Source organism: Rhodnius prolixus, unplaced genomic scaffold (assembly GCF_049639745.1).
Source record: "Rhodnius prolixus isolate KJV_2025 unplaced genomic scaffold, Rpr scaffold_6, whole genome shotgun sequence".
Lineage (NCBI taxonomy): Eukaryota > Metazoa > Arthropoda > Insecta > Hemiptera > Reduviidae > Rhodnius > Rhodnius prolixus.
In genome coordinates, this window is record NW_027411634.1 from 11,983,120 (window position 1) to 12,005,738 (window position 22,619).

Genomic DNA, 22,619 nt, shown 5'->3' on the forward strand with positions numbered 1-22,619 from the left:
CAAAGAAGGATTTATTAAGAATTTATTCAAAAATCTGGAAGAATATCTTATTATTATTAAGAAAGTAAATTACACTGAAAAGAATATGGGTAGTTATTTGCTACTGGTTCTTATATTTTAGTGCAGTTCTCAAAAAGGAGATGCGAGACTTCTGTGAAGCAATCTTAATTTAGTGTTAATTTAGCCAAGGTAAACCCCTGTCATAAGGTACGATGAAAATAAAACGAAACCGTGAAATCTAAAAGCGAAAAAATTCGATTCACAAATGTTTACAGATCGCTAAATTTAGTGATATTGGGAATTTCTTTTTAAATTTTCGATTTACCCCCACACTAGACTTAAAAGAACAGAACTAAACAGACGCTATCGACTACTTAAAAGACTCTTAGACGATAGATCAAAACTCTCTCTGGACAACAAAAGACTGATTTATACTTCTATTTTGAAACCCATCTGGGCGTATGGAATAGAGCTGTGGGGTTCAACCAAAAGCTCCAATCTCCGAAAGGATTCAATCTCTACAATCTAAAATACTTCCAACTATTGTAAACGCTCCATTTTATGTCTCCAACCTGACTATACACACTGACCTTAACATTCCTTTTATCACCGAAGTTGCTAAAACACATTTACAGAAAACTCCACTTCAGCTTGCAATCTCATATAAATCCTCTAGCTCAAAATCTTCCTTCTAGAACTCTTCCTGACAACCCCTACAAGACGTCTTAAAAGACAGTGGCCTCGTGATCTCCTCTCAAGTGAAGAGAGTGACTAATAGTTTAATGTTTTGGAATGTTACCACTGCGGTAACTTCTCCACTCATTACTTATCATTTGTTACTCGGTTATCATTGTTACTTATAGCGCTAACGCGTTGATTGTAGCATAAATAAACGCTAAAAAAAATCGATTAACGTATGGCCATTTCTTGGAGAAGGAACCAGCTATTCTTTACTGTTGGTAAAGAATCAGAATTGTCAACGTCCAATATAATACCAAAACAACGAAACCGGTTATTTTTCAGCGAATCATGGTTGAGCTACTTAATTTCTACCAGCTGAAATTGCTTTATTATTACTTTAAATCAGAGGTTCTCAAATTTATTTCGTCTACCCCCCCACTTTGAGAATCGAATTATTTTCTAGCGCCTCCTAAAATTTTTAACTTTACCACATCTTAAAAATCCTAATAATTACTTTAATTTAATTGATAGCATGCCATATGAATCTTATCCAGTTTTTGAGTTCAAAACTTACATTTTAAATGAGACTGTTCCAATGAGAGCAATAAAAAGCAAATTTATAAATAATATTTAGGAAAACTTTTATCCAAATTAAAACAAACATTTCAATTTAAATTTTGAAACTAATCTAATGTAAAGGATGAATCTGATGGTTTTTAACAATCTTATTAATATCAGGCTCGAATTTACTCAAAAAACAGCCGTGAGTCACTGCTATTGATAGGCTTTGATTTTAGCTTAAATCTACAATTAATTTGCTTTAAATGAAAGAAAGTAAAACTAAGGATTCAAGATTAGCAAGGAATCGGTCAAATAAAAAAACAAACTCGTCCTTTTGCTAAAGTTTCGACAAATATATTGTCTTCTTCAGGGCCTGGCTTTGCGGGTTGGTTGAGTTACAGAAACGTTGGCAAAAAGACGAGTTTATTTTTTATTTGATCAATTCCTCGCCAATCTTGAATCCTTAGTTTAACAATTTACGGTCACGAAATATATATATTCATTGAAAGAAAGTAAGCTAGCCACCTTCTCCGGAAAGTAAACTATTATAAACGTATGCTTATTGCCATTACCGGAAGTGGCTAGTTTTGTGGTGAATGAAATAAAGATGAAAAACTGTAAAAATTTGCGTACTAAACTAACCCATTATTATTTGAATTATGTACCGAGCCTTCTTAGAATCTTACGTGCCCACTTATTGTTCAGTGGTTAACTTATTGTTTGCCGTATTTCTTAAGATTTAAAATATAATTGTAATTGTGAGCGAGGTTTAAGAAACTTAAGATTTAAAGCCGATAAAGAAGAAGGGTGAAGCAAATTTACTAATCTAAGGAAAATATGGAAATAAGTCGGTTTATTATTTCTTTTTATTGCAAAAAGAAATATGAAAGATTGCAAATTGAATCAGAGCAAACCTTGTTCAACAATAAGCGCTCCTTGGGAAATGCCTGAAGTAACTATGATGGGAAAGTTAGATGCAGAAGGCACAAACCTCTCCCAGTCAGTCCTTTTCTTTCTGGATATCCTTCCTTATTTGATATTCCAGTTGTCTTACCCACCTCGAGTGGACAGATTGTAAAGAAGCATGGAGAAAGAATGTTAGTTCTGACCCTAAACATATCGTAAACATGATATATATTTGGCCGAAGATAGCGTATATTCTTCTTTTTTTGGGAGGTTTTCATTTTTCTTTTTCCTTTTCTGCCTTGTGCACGTTCACTTTCTAACAATGGATGTTAGAAGTATTGGGAAAAGTGTATTAGAGATGATGCAAGAAGAGAGGCGTAGGAAGTATTGGCCAGTCTTGGGGGGCTCTGGGTTAGGGAAGTGCTTGAATCCTCCCTGGAGTCCAAGAACAACCAGAAAGAAAGCTGAAGAAGCTAAAGGGAATACTATAACACACGATGAGAATGATACTATTGTGTGAGTCGCCAAGAATCGCAGATGCGGTCACTTGAATGCGTTTACCATATTCGACAAACACATGATATAGATAGCCTGTGAAAAAAAAGAAGAAGCGGGGCCGGGAAAAACCATAGTGTTCCGTCCACTATGGCCTTACTTCGCCTCTTGTTCCTCGCCGCTGTTATTCTCTGCCAGTTTCCTTCTATTGCTTTCTCCTTCTTCACTCTTCGTATCCCCAGCTTTACCCCTGCATCCCGTTATACACCCAACATAACGTAGAATGTGATTGGAAATTGAAACAAGGTCTTTCTCTTTTCCACCCAGCATCTCCTTTTTTCCTTCTATTTGCATAGCCAGAGATCTTTCATTCAGAAAAATATTATAATAATAAAAATAATTCCACTCACCACCAGCGAAACAACTACACGTTCCCTACTTATACATATGTATTATACTGTGATTGATACTTGTTTATGCACATAATTTTTCCCACTATACACAAAATAATAACACACACATCGTATATAAACAAACCTCATCCATTTTCAAAACCTGTAACTGGTTTTTCCACTATCTATAATAATATTCCTAACGTAGAAATGAAAACCCTATACAATAGATGATACGCTGCATTTCACTTATGATACTTTGTACCTTTATTCCCAATGGACAGAAAATTTCTTACAACAGAACACCTGGTCTTTTTTATGTAAAAAAATAGGGATAAAAATAAATATATCAGGGGCAAAAAAATATATAAGAAAATATCATTAGTTTAGATTTCCCTCCTTAACTTGTGCACTGAATAATAATTTTACAAGTTTTATTGTATTCCTTGTTATTGTACTGAATATTGTTATTAGAAACTTGTACCTTTATCAATGTTCTGAATTGTTCAATAAAAGATTCATGGTTAATTCAGAAAAATTACTTTTACTTGTACTTAATTAATTATGAATACAATAATTCGAAAATGTTATTAAAACATTTACAAGAAAACGCCAAGCGGTTTGAGTCGAGACCTGCGAAGCTTACAGTGGTCAAAAAAAAGTATTCATACACTGAAGTTTTTTTTACTTTATCTACTGAACTTTTGTTTCTAGGATAACTATTTCTTCAGCACTTCTTTCAACAGGATAACGATCCCAAATATACAGCCCAAAAAAACTAAGGAATGGGCTGCTTTATAATGTCCGGAAACAACTTCTCATCCCTCCACAGTCTCCGTATATAAACCCTATTGAAAATTTATGGTCTTATTTGGAGCGGAAAATTCGAAAATTGAAATGTTCTTCTAGAAAAGAGTTCATAACCAATTTAAAGAAATCATGGGCAGAAATCACATCTCAAGAGACACTAAACCAGGTGGAATCTGTACCAAGGAGGCTTCAGGCAATAACAAATGCAAAGGGATTGCTTACAAAATATTAGATCTGTAGTTTTGCGTTAATTATAACATTCAGACTGAGTGCATGAATACTTATTTTGCATACAATAAATTATTTTTCTGCTTTTTAATCAATTCTTTATGTTTATAAAAGAAAATGAGAGCATTAAATTCATTGTTACTATCTTCGATTTCAGTGCTGAAGAAATAGTCATCCTAGAAACAAAAGTTCAGTAGATAAAGTAAAAAAACTTAGTGTATGAATACTTTTTTTGACCCCTGTATATGTTATTGTGGTACTGGGTTCAATTCCCGGTCTTAGGCCTTGGATTTTATTTAATAGTTAATAAAAGAAATTTACAGTAAAGTATATTTGCTGGTCGCCTCCGTTCACGACACTTAATTGGTAGTTGGACGTTAAGCCCGACTGAAATAATAGGCGATTACTTTACTTTTTTACTTACATTTATCCATGATTGAAACTTCTTTTGTGATAACTTCCTTAAGTTTTTCATTATATGAACCGTTCACTCTACAAATCGATTAACTTCACTATTTTTTTTTTGAAATATTACAAAAATTGTTATAAAAAAACAATTTAAGAATTGAACTATCAAAGCACTTGGTTCAGTCTTAGCTTTTTATGTTTATAATAAAGAATAACACCATAAAATGACATAACATTCTTTTGGCCAATGAATAATCAAATAATTTATTTTAGAAGCCATTTTGATTAACTCCCGTGCTCTAATTTGAATCTTAGCAATAATCCTACTCAAATTCAGTAGCAGGTGCTGAATGATAACGGTAAATTTATTAGAATTTATATTATAAACAGGAATTATAAAAAACAATGTACATTATTTCATCGCATTTCTCCACTTTTTTTTGTTTTATGGAGTTAAATCGAGTTGTGCAAGAATGGCTCATATGTTCTTTGGCAAAGTCGTCAAATTTTCTGCTAGATACCTCTAGCCTCCTTACACATAAATGGGAAATCAGCGAGTTCTGCCAAGAGACTAGAAGAAAGAATTTTATCTCATCTTTGCTTTCTATGGACCTAAAGGTCTTTTCTATGACCGTTCTACTCAAATTGCTCAAGCCATTTCAGTTGAACTTGATTCTTCAACATATCATGAAAGCTTTCATTCAACGAAGTTGCATAGTCTTCAGAATTTAGCCTACTATGTAAGACTTCTATTCCAAGTAACTGAGTATTGGATATGCCAGTCCAATTGGTTACACTAAAAGGGTGTATAGGGCATTAAAAGGGATTATAGAAGATATGTAATTAATAATATAATAATAATAATAATAAGTAAGTTTATTTCACATAATACCGTAAAAAGAAAGAAATACATTCATTAATACATATGAAAACTTAATACGGCAAGGATAACCGTCTGCCGGGGTTTGGTTAGATACAATTATGGCAGTGCCTTTTATAATATATATAATATAAATTCAACAAAATATTACCATTAATTTCAAAATTTATTTACTACAAATTTAATAATAATAATAGTGACTATTAACTGAAAATTAAAAAGAGAAACAAATATAAGAAAAGAAAAAAGAAACGAAAATTTGAGAGAAAGAGAGATAAAAAAGAGATAAATAAATTACAATTTTGTTATTAAATACAAATCAAAAGACATCCAAAACTGCTAATAGATAAAACAATTCATTATTGAACAATATTTATATTGTATTCGTTGAAGAACTACTGAATACTAAATCTAGGGCTAGTGCGTTTATAATTAACAAATAGTATATAAGAGAAATTTAAAAATTAAATTCATTTTTTATTATTCTCCTGTATTGCCATGCTGCAACCACGTATCTAATTAGGTGAGACCAATCAGGACCGTTTAGCAGATTGAGGAAGAAACCGAACGAAAGAAATCTTTCCCCAAACACAGATAAACGGTAGGGAGCAAGAATAGGGCACTCTGCAACAAAGTGAAAGGTGTCCTCCTTTACCCTATAATTACAAAGAGAACATTCCTCCTCTCTGTCAAGGTTGTAAGGTTTATGGTTGAGGTTCAGCAATTCTCCTCTCAGCTTTAATATCCACCTTATCTCAGTAATACCGTTTTCCATCCCGCCACCACCAGTCAAATCTGCGCACCTGACCTCGTGGTCAAGCAACTTGTAAATCGTATATCTATGTGAAGCCTGCGCCCTTTCAAGTTGGTTCAGCAAAAAACCCTTCCTCAACCAAGCAATAATGGACTGAAAGCGTGAAGGGAGTCCCTCTCGCTCCAGAACGCCCAACCTCAGATTAACCTGAGCCCGCTCAGCCAAAACGTTCCAACTTTTAGCCCATGATATACCCACTCTTACGATCTCCTCAGCAACTATCCTGGGAAACCTCGATTGATCCATATTTAACACCTTTACTAGATACCGACTATTTAATGCCAAGGTATAAAAGAATATAGGCTCAAGGCCAGTTTCTAAGAGAAGTATGTATGATGGAGTGAAATTTGGCAAAGCAAATATTTTTCTTATGAAAAACCACAGGACTCTCTCCACCTCACGGAACTCCTCTGACCCCCAAACTTGAGCTGCGTAACAAAGAATAGAACGCGACACCGCATTAAATACTTGGAGTTTTGCTTTCAGAGGTATTTGAGGCTGCATTATCGCTCCTCTCCAAATAACATTTAACGCAAGTTTAGCTGACGAGGATTTATCGAGAAAATGAGGTTTTAAATTCAATTGAGAGGTCAACAACACACCCAAATAGACAAAACGATTTACTACCTCTATCTCCTGGGTCTTGTACGTCCAGCGCTCCCTAGCTCCAAGTCTACCTCCATTGCGAAACACAACCACTTTGGACTTATCAATGTTCACTTGAAGGTTCCACCTTTCGCAATACCGCTCCAGCTTCAGTATGTTTCTCTGTAGGGCTCGCGGACTATCGGCAATCAGTACTATATCATCCGCATATAGTATAATTTTAATTACCTGACTTCCTACCTGCACTCCTGATTCAAATTCATCCTCCAAGTCATTTATAAATAATGCGAATAGGAGTGGGCTAAGTAGACAGCCTTGTCGTACTCCAGTATTCACACTAAAAGTCTCTGTTCTACCTTGCGGAGTCCAGACCGAAGAAACCGATCCCCTATACATATTTTTTAGGGCAGTAATGAACCGTGAAGAAATTCCACAATTGAACAACTTCAAATAGAGAGCATCTCTATCTACAGTGTCGAATGCAGCCTTTAGGTCCACAAAGAAAGCATATAGTTTCCTCCCTTTCCTATGTAACTGTATACGAACCAAATTAAACAGAACAAATATGCAATCAACCGTGGAGTAGCCCTTCCTGAAGCCAGCCTGACACTCTTTAAGGATCTGATTTGAATTAACAAATAATTCCAGCCTGTTCAATAAGAGCCCACAGAAAAGTTTACCGATACAATTCAAAAATGACAAACCTCGATAATTTTTGGCTTCAGATATAGAACCCTTTTTAAATAAAGGGAATATGATAGACTCCTTGAAGCTGGACGGGACACTGCCAGTAACGTAAATTTCATTAAAAACAAGAAGAAGCCGTTCCAGGTACTCTGAGGGTGCGTTCTTAAAGAATTCGTAGCTCAGCCTATCAACTCCGGGAGCTTTATTGTTCTTTGCTTTCCCTAGAACTGCATACAGTTCATCCATTGAAAAAGCGCCATCCAACTGAGGAGAAATGTTTAAAGGATGTGTAATTATTTATGTACTTATTATGTTTATTTTATTTTAATTTGATTTGAGGCGAGTCAACATCAGAGCTCATTGACGCCCGGAGCCTTTTTTCAGTGCACTGACGGCCTCCGAACAGTGAGCTGAAAGAAGGTTCAGCAACTGGATCCGAACTCATGATCTCCCCTTGGGAATCCAGCGTGTTAACCGCTAAGCTAATTCCTTTCATTATGATACCATCTTTTGAAAAATGGAGCCCCATCAATCCACAGAACTCTAGCCAAGAAGTCGGTGGAACTTCGGCAAACTAATAAAATATCCGAGTGATAATCTTCATATCTTGACCATAATCTTCTGGTTTTAAAGCCTGTAACCGATGGACGTAAAAGGATGTAGTTTTTCTCGTTGCCATTTATTCGATATTCATTGTTCAGTTGCAATTTTTTATTGATATTGACTGGTACTTATTGTGGGCGTTGATTTCATTTTAAGTTGACTTAAATCTGTCGTTTTTATAATTCTAAAAATATATCGAACAAATATCAGTCTACTTTTGAATTTATTCTAATCTGAACAAGAATGTTCTGTAAAACCGCATTTGAGGTTTAGGATTTCATTGCATCTTTGTTTTTGTTTTGTTGATACTTTGTTGATGGCAGTGCAAAATATCAATTTAATGAACATATTCTGCAAATAATTATTTTTGAAAAATCTTCTTTTCACTATTACAGTCGAAGAACCACACACATACACACCGAAATAGAGTTTCATAATCATTTCTACAATTACTGGAGATACTAAAAGACATGTATTACTATGATAACTACGTAAAAGTTTATATCTTTTACAATTTTTCTTAAAAGAATGTGTACAAAATTAATACACATAAGCGAACAATTGTTTATTGAAAATCATTTATGAAATGAATAACTGTATCGATATGTGTATTGAATGAATTATTAGGGTGTATGTGTTATGACTGGCAGTATCTCATCAATATTAAATGTTGACACCCAGCTAGTTTAAATCATAATATCGGGCTAGCATTACCCAAGGGTGTTACAAGAACGAGACTGGGTGGATAGTGTGAGTTTGCTACTATAAATCTTTATCGCTGTGTGGTTATTTGTAATGGTAGTATTTTGGGTAGCGATACCAACAATCTATCCCTTTGAATGGTAATAAATATTGGGATTAAATGTCTATGATGACTGTCACGTAGAACCCAATGACGTGCCGAACGAAATAGAACCACCTTTTTTTTTAAATATACACATTGTTGCGATCTATATGTTTGAGCATTGAGTTTTTTAAATGTTATATTTCTATCTTCTCTTACTGAAATATTTAAAAAGAAGATACTTATACTTGTGTGGACTTTCCAATTTTTGAATTATTACCAGAAATCTTGCGTTTTAAGATCCTGTTGGTACGAAAAAGTGATTTGAATAAATTTTTATGTGCGTGTATGTGAGGGAAATACATTTATAATCCAAAAACAAAACATTGCTGAAACTAAAAATTAGCTATTTTGAAAGATTTGCTCGCAACGTTTTCTTAACTTTGGTACGTTAATTGTGTAAGGTAGATATAGATTTATATCGTTTATTTGAAACAATATGGCAGGAAAAATGGATCAATAAAACTTTTTTAGCAGTTGGATGGTTAGGTATTCCTCTAGAGTGCCATTTTGGTTTATTGCTCGAACTATGTGTAATTACTATTAATAATAATAAAATGTGGAACCAAATTTCAAAATTTGAACAAATAGATTGACCAGAAAAGCCTAATTATTTATTTAAACCCACTTCATTTAATTTTCTACTGCCTTTACTAATAAAAATGGAAAACATCCATCTTCTAAACATAGTCAAAATAAAAATCAGAATCCAAATAATCTGATCAACAATTAAAATTAAAGTTAAATTAAAACAGATATCAATGATCGTTGTTAAGAACTGAAACATACAACATCCTAATCAGAATTTAAAGATTAAGAATCATTTAAAGTAATAAAAGTGTAATAAAAACTGAGTGACTTGGATAAAGAAATAAATCTTGACTAGATTGGACAGATCATGAATTACTTTCTGGAATAGATAGTGGCTGGTGGTTACAGGGGGAAGATTTCCATCAGATATAAAGGTAGTTGGAATATAAAGTGTTGTATTTTATTGCTACATGTGTCCAAAGTTTATAATCTGAACGCTTGTCCTAATGGCTGGTATTTAAATCATTAGACTGGACATGCGATTCATCTTTATGTACCTTCATACATCGTTAACAACACAATTAATTTTTCTTCTTTTACTTCTTCATCGTTAACTGTAATGATATTGTTTGATTTTTAATGTTTAGAGAAAAAAAAATCTAGATACTATAATTAGAATATCCGAAAAATGGGTATAAGACAGATAATAATGTACTAGACAAACATTTACGTGTTGAAGCAACTGAATTTGGCTAGCTCATACGAGGGTCGTTTGAAAAGTCCGTGCAAAAATAAAAACTACTTAATTTTTTGGGGTAAACCTTTTTTATTTTTCAACATAGTCTCCTTTTAGGCTTATACACTTCGTCCAACGCTGCTCTAGTTTGTTGATCCCTTCCGAATAATAGGATTTGTCCAAGTCTGAAAAATAGCCATTCGTTTCTGCAATCACCTCCTCGTTTGAATAAAATCTTTTTCCCGCCAGCCATTTCTTCATATTGGGGAACAAATAGTAGTCCGAGGGAGCCAAGTCTGGAGAATAGGGGGGATGTGAAACGAGTTGGAACCCTATTTCCATTAATTTTGCGACCACAACTGCTGAGGTGTGAGCTGGTGCGTTGTCGTGATGGAAAAGGACTTTTTTGTGGGCCAATCGTGGGCGTTTTTCTTGCAGCTCGGTTTTCAAACGGTCCAATAACGATGAATAATATGCACCTGTAATAGTTTTACCCTTTTCCAGATAGTCGATGAGGATTATTCCTTGCGAATCCCAAAAGACAGTCGCCATAATCTTTCCGGCCGAAGGAACGGTCTTCGCCTTTTTTGGCGCCGATTCCCCCTTGGTAACCCATTGTTTAGATTGTTCTTTGGTCTCAGGAGTATAGTGATGTATCCATGTTTCATCCACAGTGACGAAACGACGCTTAAAGTCCTGCGGATTCTTCTGGAACAGCTACAAACCGTCCTTGCAACACTTCGCACGATTTCGTTTTTGGTCAAGCGTGAGCAATCGCGGCACCCATCTTGCGGATAGCTTTGTCATGTCCAAATGTTGATGCAAAATATTATGTACCCGTTCATTCGAGATGCCCACAGCACTAGCAATCTCACGCACCTTCACTCTTCTGTAATCCATCACCATATCATGGATTTTATCAATGATTTCTGGAGTAGTAACCTCAACAGGGCGTCCAGAACGTTCAGCGTCACTTGTGCCCATATGGCCACTCCGAAAATTTTGAAACCACTTATAAACTGTTCTAATCGAAGGTGCAGAGTCACCATAATGTTTATCAAGCTTCTCTTTAGTCTCCTGAGGCGTTTTGCCTTTCATAAAGTAGTGTTTAATCAACACACGAAATTCTTTTTCGTCCATTTTTTGAAAATCACTCGACTTCCTCGATTCAAACGAATGCCAAACACAAAGAAATAGACCGATCTGGCTGAAACTTGGTGTGTGTTCTTCCAAGAGATGCTACTAACTAAACATAACCTCGATACGCGCCAGTAGTGCTATCTCTCTGACTTTGCACGGACTTTTCAAACGACCCTCGTATTTTATTCAATCTATTACGAAATTCACTTAACGGAAAACCGACGAACTAAATTATCAAAATATTGTGCTTTTGCCATTAAGAAATATTAAGAAATTGTTGTTACCTTTTTAGATGCAAGCTGCATTTACAAGGGGCAATTGAATTCAAAAATTTAAGCCCAGTGCTTTATTTAAGTCTTTATTCATTGCTTCTGTTATTTATCAACCAATATCTGCAATAGACTTTTTTTTATTGATCTATTTTTTTATTTGTAACCGTAAAATATATGCAAATGGGATTACAAAATAAAATGACCATCATAAGTAAAGATGGTCTCATGGATGAGATAGATGGCGTTGGATTAGTGCAGATGATCCCTAGGCTCCTGGCCCTTCAGTCGTCTGAGGGGAGAGTTGGGTAAGGTTAGAGCTTGAAAGACGTTGTACCAGAAGTGATGGGCTAAGGAGTTGTGGAATCATTGATAGTGGAAGTTTGGATTCACAATAATGGGTATTGATGACTTTTTTTTTTTTGCAGGATTCTGGATTGCGAGAATTGGATTCGGTAAGTATTGGACTGCTCAGGACAGTGGTGGGCAAACTTTTTTAATGGGGTGCCACAAAGTTTAAGAAATTCTAGAGGAGGGCCAAAATTATAGATAAAATGCATTTTGTGTTAAAGCTTTTAATCATAATATTATAAAAACATTACAGCATTACACACTTGTGTAACTACGCGGCTAGTTTAGCTTCACCTATAGGTTATGCATCTATTATTCTACTAAGTAGAATCTACTTTATAATTCTCGACCGTCAAAACGTAATTATAGCGGGCCATATACTATCCATGTCGATGGACCCTCGGCGGGCCGGATTAAATACTTTCGCGGGCCGGAGTTGGCCCGCGGGCCGTACTTTGCCCATCACTGGCTCAGGAGCTACACCCACACCTCGAATCCGTAAGTCTGGACGAATCGCAGCAAAGTTTTTCATTATATTTGTTTGTATTTTTAAAGTAAAGAGATGTCTTGAAAATATGAGTGAACAATCAGTTGGTTTCCATTCTTTTGGCTTGGTTTCCATCATGTGTTCTTCTACTGATATCATTATATAGTATTAATCAGTGTTCGCCTACCTAGACAAGTAATCAACCTCTCCCAGGAGCATGTAACTAGCAAATTTTACAAGAATTTCTTCAGTTCCCGAAGACATTCGCTTCGATTTCTTCAGATTTACTAATCCCACTTCCCGATTTTATGACATACATCACCGCCATCAACTTGCTACTTTTCCTGGCACCTACAAATGGAATTAAACAACCCCAACAGTAATCCTGAGCCCAACAAGGATAGAATGTATTCTTCTCTGCAGTTTCACCCATACACTATGTGCGCTGAATACCCCTTTACATGGTCTTATCAGTGGAAAGAACCCAATTACGGTGCAACAATCTGAAAAGAACAAATCAGAGATTAAGTGAGTAGAAGAGACGATATTATAACGAGGGTGATATCAAAGCTTGTTGTACTTTAGACTCTTCAGCAGTATTTAATGTTGTTAGAAGGGCGGAGAAGGTGGCAAATAAAGCCCCAGAGTGGGGACAAATTGCTAGGGCGGAGCCCACCTAAATCTGCACAGTAGAGTCACGTGTCTCTCTCGGCTCCCCTGGCCACAGACTATTACAATAATCACTCACACGTAACCCATACTATTATATTTCTAACAATATTCTTTTTTCTTCTATAAATATTATTTCTTCCTGTTTTAAAAAAATCAAAATATTTTATTTTTCTTAAACCTAAAACTCTTGCAAAATAATTGATTTTTTTTTAAGACTTTATCAAACAAAATACTAAGATTTCTTAAGATCAGTCGCATTGTTCTTTGCACTTACATTTGTTTTGATGCGAATTGACACATTATCGTATTTTGAGCTTAAATTCTTATTAACTTATCTGACGTTTACTAAATATAAATAAGTAATATAATATGATTATGGCTCATTTAAAGCGAAGTTATCTAAATAACAAAGTAATAATAATTAAAATCCACACGAAAGAGAAAAGAGACAGTGATTAAAATAACCTTAGAAATTTATTCTAGTCTGAATTCTGACATAAGACCAAATGCTAAAATGCTATGACACTAATTTAAGATTCTCTACACAGTATACACATCAGACATACCAGAACAACCCTCTACACTACTCTGTACATATGCAGACGACACAGCCATACTAGCTACAAGTACACATCCTACATCAGCTTCATACAAGTTACAGACACACTTACATAAAATAGAATCCTGGGCAAAGAAGTGGAGGATTAAAATGAACCCGCAGAAATGCCAGCATGCCCCGTTTACTCTACGGCGGGGCTCCTGTCCACCTGTCCACTTCAACAGCAATCCTCTTCCTTGTACAGATCTGGTGCTAGCTACCTCGGGCTCTACATAGACAAGCGACTCAAGTGGAACCCACACACTAGACTGAAAAGACAAAGCAATGACGAAACGTGCGAAACTGCTTTACAGACTTCTTGGACGACGCTCCAAATTGCCCATAGAACTCAAACGCTTAATATACAGTACTATTCTCAAACCTAGTGGACTTACGGACTAGAGCTTTGATGTTCAGCCAAACCCAAACGTACGGACTGTACAGACATTTCAGTCAAAACTACTCCGACAGATAGCTGACGCTCCTTTCTACGGTGACTAACCTTACTCTTCACAACGACCTCAACATCCCATTCGTAATAACAACTCGCTTAAGACTGAATATCACAAGTTCCACACTGCTCTCTCCACCCGTTCCAATCCTCTAGTACAGTCTCACGTCTCCTCTGACATTCCTGACATTACTCGCCGACTGAATTGTGGCCCCGCGACTTCCTTAAGATCTAAAAATCATCACCATCATCGATATCCTGTAGAGAGTGCTACCGCTGGGTAGCTTCTCTCCTCCTGCTCATCCCGCACCAGTTCATCTCATTCACCTCCTATTTACTCATTGTATATATTACACAGATTGTAAATTACAAAATAAATTTTAAAAAAAATTAAGATATTTCAAAAATTGTAGTTAATCGATTTGGATAGCGAATGGCTCATTTATAAAGTAAGATTTTGTCAAGGCGTTTCCAACACCACTTTACGGTGATAAAAATTCAAGTCTAAGCGCCAAAAAAACAAAGTACCAGAAGCTCGTTGAACTCAGCTAAGAACTCAGATTAATGGCTCCTACAATAATATGACACACTAAAGGGGTGCAAACATAGTAAGATGCACCTTTACTAAGAAAACCTCAAAATAACTGAAAATCTGAACAGTAAAATGGTACTTTCAGATAAGGCCGCTAGATTGTAGTCAGGTCACTATTAGGATGCCATCAAGTTTCGACGTCCTATAATTTATAGTTTTCTTTAAATATTTTATTCAAACAGAAAATGTTTTAAAAAAAACTTTTTCGGTTTTAAATGGACACAGTAATGGTAATTTTGACTATGATTACTATTAAAAGATAAAAACAAATCACAAAAATTGAATAAAATTAATTAAAACAAAATTATGTATATTAAGATTAAAATTTGATAAAATTTACTAAATGAATTTATTTACAAACATATCTAAAAAGCAAAAGCAACAATCCATTTAGCTAAATGTTGTAGAATTAGAAGATTAGTAGCAAAATTTCATTGTTGGCAAGAATCCAGTGCCCACAATCTACCACCACTAATTCAAACTGGCTTTCTAAAACTAGTTTGAAATAAACTAGACTTTAGGCTGGGGTTGTGCTGGGGAGAGATGGTTGCGAGAGGGAGACAGAAATGAGATTGAGGGGGGGGAGGTTCTGCTGGAGAATGTATGTTATTTACGTTCCGCAAAGTAACATTGGTGCTAAAGTGAAAATAAAAAACATGGCGACAGCGTCAAAAAAAGGGAATTCCCGCTGCCTGCCCAGCAATTCGCATGGTATTTTCCCTGCCTTAATCCTTCCTATTTTCCACGATATAGGCAAAAAAAAAAAAAAGAAAAGCTCCTTCTAGTAAAGGGAAATTAGGGTCCTGAGCAAGGCGGATACAATGGGAAACATACTCGTATAAAATACCTTCCCCTACTTACTCACTTCTATCCCCTCTCTTGAAAAGTTTTTCAGCAGAAATTTTCCCCCCACTCTACTAGCAAAAATTGGAGTAAAGGTGAACTTTTTTTTTCTGGACATTTAAAAGTCAGTGGGAAAAAGTGAGGGGTTGTAGAACAAAGTCAATTATAAGTGAAAACGTATTTCACAATTTCCAAAGAAAATGGGAGCTAAATGAGCCGTCGTTAAAAAAAGGAGAGAGAAGCAAATTTAGAAAAAAAGAGAAAAGTTCAACGTAAAGTTTCATTCCAATAGGAACGTAGCCAAGAAATCCTCATACTGTTCAACTCTCTTTCTGCTCCTTCCCACATTTTGTAAAGCCGATCACCCATAAACACATTATACAATTAGGTAGCGAGTAGAAGCGCTATTTTCCCCCCTTCCAAGGGCTAAAAAAGAGAACTTGAACGACTGGATTCCATCACCAACCATTTTAGTAATACACAGTCTGTGCAAAGTAACAAGGCAACAAAAAGAAAACGTACTAATAGTAAAGTTTACAGAATTAAAAGAAAAAAAAAAACAGCTTCTGGTATTAGCACATTGAGTTCAGGCTATAAATCTAAAAAGAGTGCTTAAACAAAAACAAAAAAGAAATGTACGGTACCGCTGTACAAAAGATTTGTAACATTTGTTTATTAATCGTGCCAGACCTCGGTAGGTTTCAAACTCTTACCTAATACTTTGTGAACAAAACTAAACGATCCGCGACAAAACACACCCTATATATTTTTATTACCTTTCTCCCCTTACCGACTTTTTTTCTTCAGTTTTCCTCTGGTAGCCTCTTCTTGGTCCCAATAGTTCCTGCGTAATAAGGGGCCGCGCCAATGTTTGCCAATGTTTTCCAATTTAATCAGAAATGAAAAAAATATTGCCAATTTTTTTTTGTGTGTGTCTTTTGTTTTTTAACTTTTCTATTAAACTTAACGACTAAATCTTTTTTCTTTCCTCAAAAAATATAGGCAGTAGCAGTAAAAGTCTTTATTGAAACTTGACACATTGAATATTACATATTTTACTCATTTACAAATATAATAAAGAAGGCAATGGCCATGGTCATAGACCAGTGGTTCTTAACCTTTTCAAAGACGCGGAACACAATTATGTATATATTTTTCTTGCGGAACACTAACTACCTATTCTGTTCTAAGTACCTTTCTGTTGTTTTCTTCGTGGTGTCAAAGGTATTGCTCCACTTCAGAGAAAATGTTGGGTTCGATTGGCTTTCGTCTTTTAATTATTGTTCATTATTTTTGGTGACTGAATCATAGTTTCAGTAGGAGGAACAATTAATGCCATTTTCAGCCATAACAAACTTTATTATGCCGAGCTTTCGACCTAGGGACTAGGGTCATCTTCAGGGTTAATTTACAAAAAGTTTACCAATGTTTTACATCATTAGTTGGTGGGTCTTCTGTCTTGTCTGTTCAGTTCCTAGGTCGAAAGCTCGGGATAATAAAGTTTGTCATGACTGAAAATGGCATTAATTTCTTCTTCCTATTGAAACTATGATTCAGTCACCAAAAATAATGAACTGTAAAATTATTAATTAAATGAACAAAATCATTTTGATTTCAATGTACAGGGTGACCCATTTAAAACGCACCAATCGCTGATAACTTTTTAGGAAAGCGGAATTTCGAAAAAAAAAACACTAAGTAAACTATATGTTTTTTTTGTCTAATTTTCAAATTTACCACCCCCGATGTTGTATATTTATTTTTGGGGGAATTACAGCTAAAAAGCTGATTGGGGTTTCATAAGGAGCACTGGTTTTGACAATGATTATGAAAACTACATAAAAAGTTGTGAAAAATGACGTTGACTCGGTTTCGATATCCCTATGGTTACTCACAGGATATACTATAAATATTATTTTCAAGGAGTAGAACCTTGTACATTACAGTACAATGCAAATATAAAAAAGGGTAGAATACTTAATCTCCATAGCAATAACTTCCGAAAGTTAGTCGAAAAAGAAAGTGGTCAACCTAATAGTTATAATATTTAGTGTATAAAATTTACGGGAAAACGTAGATATCCTTTTCCAGAAGATGAAAACGATCTATTGAGTACTTCGGGCTCGATTTCAATAATAGGTTTATCCGTTCTTAACAGTTCAAAAAAAGATTAGACCGTACAATTCAGAAAAATGGCAGAAAAATTATGAAAAAATAGAGGAAATTTATCCCAATTTTTCTTTTTCATTTCCCTAATCTAATTTTTCGGAAAAACATTTATTTGGAAATATGTTAGTCATCACTACACGTAGCAGCTGTTTAAGACGAATTCTCAAAATACAGAAAAATATATTCGGTGAAAGTGCACTTTTAATCAGATTTAGAAATTAAATCTAACATTTTATTCTTATTCAATAATATGCAGGTGTCAAGAGAGTGAAATTTATACTGTTTATCTGTGAAAAGGTTTATAATTTGAAGGTGTCCAATTCTAGAGTTTGCAAAAAAGAAATACTCGTATCATAATCTAGATGTTTAGATGTTTCTATTTATTTTCCCTTACCAAAATGTCCAGCAATCTTTCGCTTCTGGAGGTTAGTACCTCCAGTTTCACTTCCATACGTTAATACTGGATACCATAAGTTAAATACGGAATTGTAGAAAAAATATTTAACGCTTTCGACAACTTAAGATCTAATCTAAACTCTTTCTTAGCAACCAAAGGCTAATTTATACTTCTATTTTTAAACCCATCTAGACCGAAATGTCCGAATATTGTAGAGGACTAATAACTTCTAATTGAAGAACCATTTTTGGTATCCAATGTTTTGAGATGCGTATTTTTGACTCCTGGGTGAAATCTTTGTACTTTAAAAAAAAAAAACCAGCTATACCCTCTACTTCTTTGTATTTATTCGAGCATCAACAATTACATATTTCAACAGAGATAATCGATCAAAGAAAAATCTTCCTTAAAATAGAGAACTCAGTGAAAATGTTACAACCTTTTTGATTTAGTCCCTCTATGTTGAATAATCAAAAAACAAATCTTTGTTCACAGTTCACCTGATAGATCGGTAGACGAAGAAAGGACACAAAAGAGGAGCAGTGATGAGGTGGAATGACTCTTATCAGCTGGTAAAACCAGGGTCGAGGAGTCTGTGTAGAGATACGCAGACAGTTAAACTCTAGCTAAAAACGAGTTTGGTCGTTAAGGGCCGCTTAATGTGTTAATTAGGTGCAATTTGGTATAATAGAGTAATTATTCTGTAAAATGGTGGACTAGGTGCTTTAATAGTTTTCACGTAATTAGTAATTTTTCTCCTTCATTTTTCGTAAAAAAAAAGCAAAAACCTCTCGAACACTTTTTTCATTAAATTAGTTCAAAAATCTATACTAAAATCTACTAGTATAATAATGAATCAAACAGAAGTTGTGAAAAACCAAGTCACCCAACTTAAAAACAATGAAAAGAATTTCAAGTAATGGCGAATGTTCATTCATTTATCTGGTAAGATGACAAAAAAAATCGTTATATTTACATTTACGATCAAGTGGATTTCTTCAAGCACCGAATTTCATAAAAAAAATATTTAACGTTTTCGACAACTTAATAGAAGATTTTAGATTTAGATTTTACACGGCGGGACGGGACCCATGCTCCACGGCACCGCAGCCACCAAGAGGCTTATTGTGCCTTAAGTCTAGTAGGTAAAACCTCCCCTTCTAAGAAGGTTGAGGGCTTTCCCTACCAGTTCCTTCTGCGCTACAACCTCCTCTGGTCTCAAAGTACCAAAGATATCCTAGCGCAGTCTCTCGATAGCAGGTGAGAGGCCGTTTCTTCCTCTTCCTGGCACAATCTGCACAATGGTTCCTAGCTAATAAGCCCTACCTTGTGCAGGTGCTTCCTGAACCTTCCGTGCCCTGTGAGTAGGCCTGTAATCAGAGTGATCTGATTGCTGCCCAAACGTAGAGTCCACTTTGGTTCTTTGTTTGCACAACAAGGGCATAACCCTCTTGCTGTGTTTGACCCCAGGACTTTTCATGTTCTCTCCAGATCCAATCTCTGAGAGCCTCACGAACTGTACCCCAACTTAATAGAAACTTAGACGATAGATCTAAACTGTTTCTAGACAACAAAAGACTAATTTATACTTCTGTTTTAAAACTGGAACTTGTATTCAATCTGGGCGCATGGAACAGAGCTGTGGGATTCAACCAAAAGCAACTATCTCCAAAGAATTCAATCTCTACAATCTAAAATTCTTCGATCTATGGTACATGCTCCATTTTATGACTCCCACCGGGCTATACATGCTGATCTTAACATTCCTTTTTACATACAAGTCGCCCAAAATATGGTATAGGAAACTCCACTTCTTCAAGCACACTTCCTGATAACCCGAACAAGACGTCTTAAAAGACAGTGCTCTCTTGATTTACTCTCTAGTGAAGAGAATGTTTGATAGTTCAGAGTTTTTGGAGTGTTACCACTAAAACAAAACAAATCGATTTCAAAGGACCATAAAACGTTGCACTTCCAATGAACTTTGAATTTCACACGATTGCACCTGCAATAAGAGACAATAAAATAACGGAAATCAGCAAAGCTTTAATCAGATTAATAAAAGTTTCAGTTCCTTTTTACCAGGTTAATCAGACATAAACATAGAAAAGAAATAATTTGGTTTTCCCTTGGATCAAGCATAAAAAAAAACTTTTAAGATCCTATAACTTCTTTTAATTTGTTATTTTGACTTTACCAACTGCAACATCTGCCAATTGTAAGCCTACAAATCAAATAAAAGGAACACTATATTACTAGAGCGGAGCAGGAAGAAAGTGAATAACTTTTAAGGTTGGGTTTATAAATCTAGACTATTTGTCAAATTAGTGCGTGCATCCTTCACCCCATAGGTGTAAAGCGTAAAGTAAGGGGGACTGAGAGTGCAGTTTACTACCTGGCAGAACTACCATCATTAAGGGAAACTACAAGGGAGGTTATTGTAACAATAGAACATACGATCCAAGCTAGATCTCTACAATTGTTTACTCTATCATAAATAAATATATTAAATCAGATGACGTTTGTATACCATATCTATGTGTATATATTTAGGATTTCAGTCAGTAGTAATGTTCGATGACGCTCCCTTTTGGAAGCGAGGTCACATTAAAGGAAGGAATTATATTTCAAGAGGTTGCTTCGCTTGGTTATAATTTTCGACTGGTTTGTAGCTAGTTACGCGGAAATAGGTACTTATTCGATTTATTTGATTTTTTTGTTCAGTTAAGACTATAAACGTAATTTAGACATCCGATATCTTGACGCTGTTAACAAAATATTGCTCTTGAATGGCTTTATTTTAGTTGAAGATATTAATTTTGGAGTCTTGGGTAGTTTATAATAAACAAATCTTTATGCCAATGTTTTGTAATACAATCTTCAGGGCTACAAAGATCTGGGTCTTGACTAATTGCCATGGACACAGACCATAGTTAACAATCAGATCTCTCATTTTTTCTTTTTGTATCCCTGAAGAACTTTATCCCTCATGAATTTCTGCGTCTAAAATTTTCAAAGTTCTAGTCTAGAATATTTCTTCGTATTCCCAAATTCGAGAATACATTTAATTTTAACTAACATTATAATTTTAACCGTATATTTTACTGAAATTACATTTTCTTGGGAAGTCTTCCACACATTCACGTCTCTAGTACCCCTTAAAACCAAATTTTCTGAAGGATGGATTATAAATTGAAGATAAGATCTAAGAGTGAGTTAGAAAAAAATATTTGGTTAATTTTTCATACAAATCCGAAAATAAAATTTTTTTATATTAAGTGGTTCTCTTAGTTAAGAATAGTTTGAACTTTTGTAACACACAATCCTCCTCTTATTATAACTGGTACGCCCGGACATTACCCTCAATGGGCACTTTGCCCCATTTTTTTTTTTTTTAAAGGAATTACCGGATTTCAAGTAAATATTTTAGAACACCATGAAGTGCAATAACTATAATTTATTTTAAAATATCTTGTTACAGGCTGGAGATATTACTATTTCTGAAAATCTTTCTTAATACTTCCAGACATCTGATTCCGGCAAAGTCTAATGCCATTATATTGACCAGTTCCATGATTAGATCACAAATTCGCTTAGAATACAAAACTTGAACAATCAAATATTAATTTACTTTGAGTCGCCTAATAAATATTTAAAAAACCTCACGTGCTGTTCGACTTACAGTTTACCAAATCAAAATTTTCTCGGTTTACCCCTGGTTTGCTAAGAGTAAAAATGTTACAGCATCTTCCTCCAACACCGCTTAAGCGATACAGAACTAACAGTCAGAACCATTTCTTTTTTTTTTTAGGTCATTATCAGTTAGACCAAAGTCCAGGCCAGTCTAAAAGTAGATGATGCCTCCGGGATGTATGTATATTTAAGACTTGAAAGGTCATATTCTCTCCATTTAATAATATTTTGCAGGATCTTTTAAGTTCTTTTTTTGGTGAAGGGAAGACCATTTTGAAATTTCTATAACTTTGGAATGAGCCTAAAATACTTCCTAATTTTCTTGCTGCAACAAAAGTTATTGTATACTGTTAAAAATGTGATTAGGTGCGCAGTGTTGGATAATTTATTTGATTCTATACGTTGTAGCACGCATGTTTATTGTAAATCCTGATTGGTTTTGGATCTTCAACCATTATTACAGCGTAGGAGCAGAGATTTCTACTTTACTTACGTTGCCGCCTTTCACAATACTTGGTGAATTGTAATATTATGTTGGGTAAGCAATGTTGGCAAATAACAGAGATATACCAAAAGTCTTTATCAAGGCAACCTGAAATTTGGTGAAAGTCAGAATAATGAGCAAAAATAATAAAAGAAATACGGTCAAGACCTCTAAATGGTTTTGTTAGCTAGTAACACTATACTAACCAGCAATGCATACCTGCTTTGCATTATCACATAAACAATATACATACGTTCTGCTAAGAAATATTATCTTAGTAAAATGTTCTTT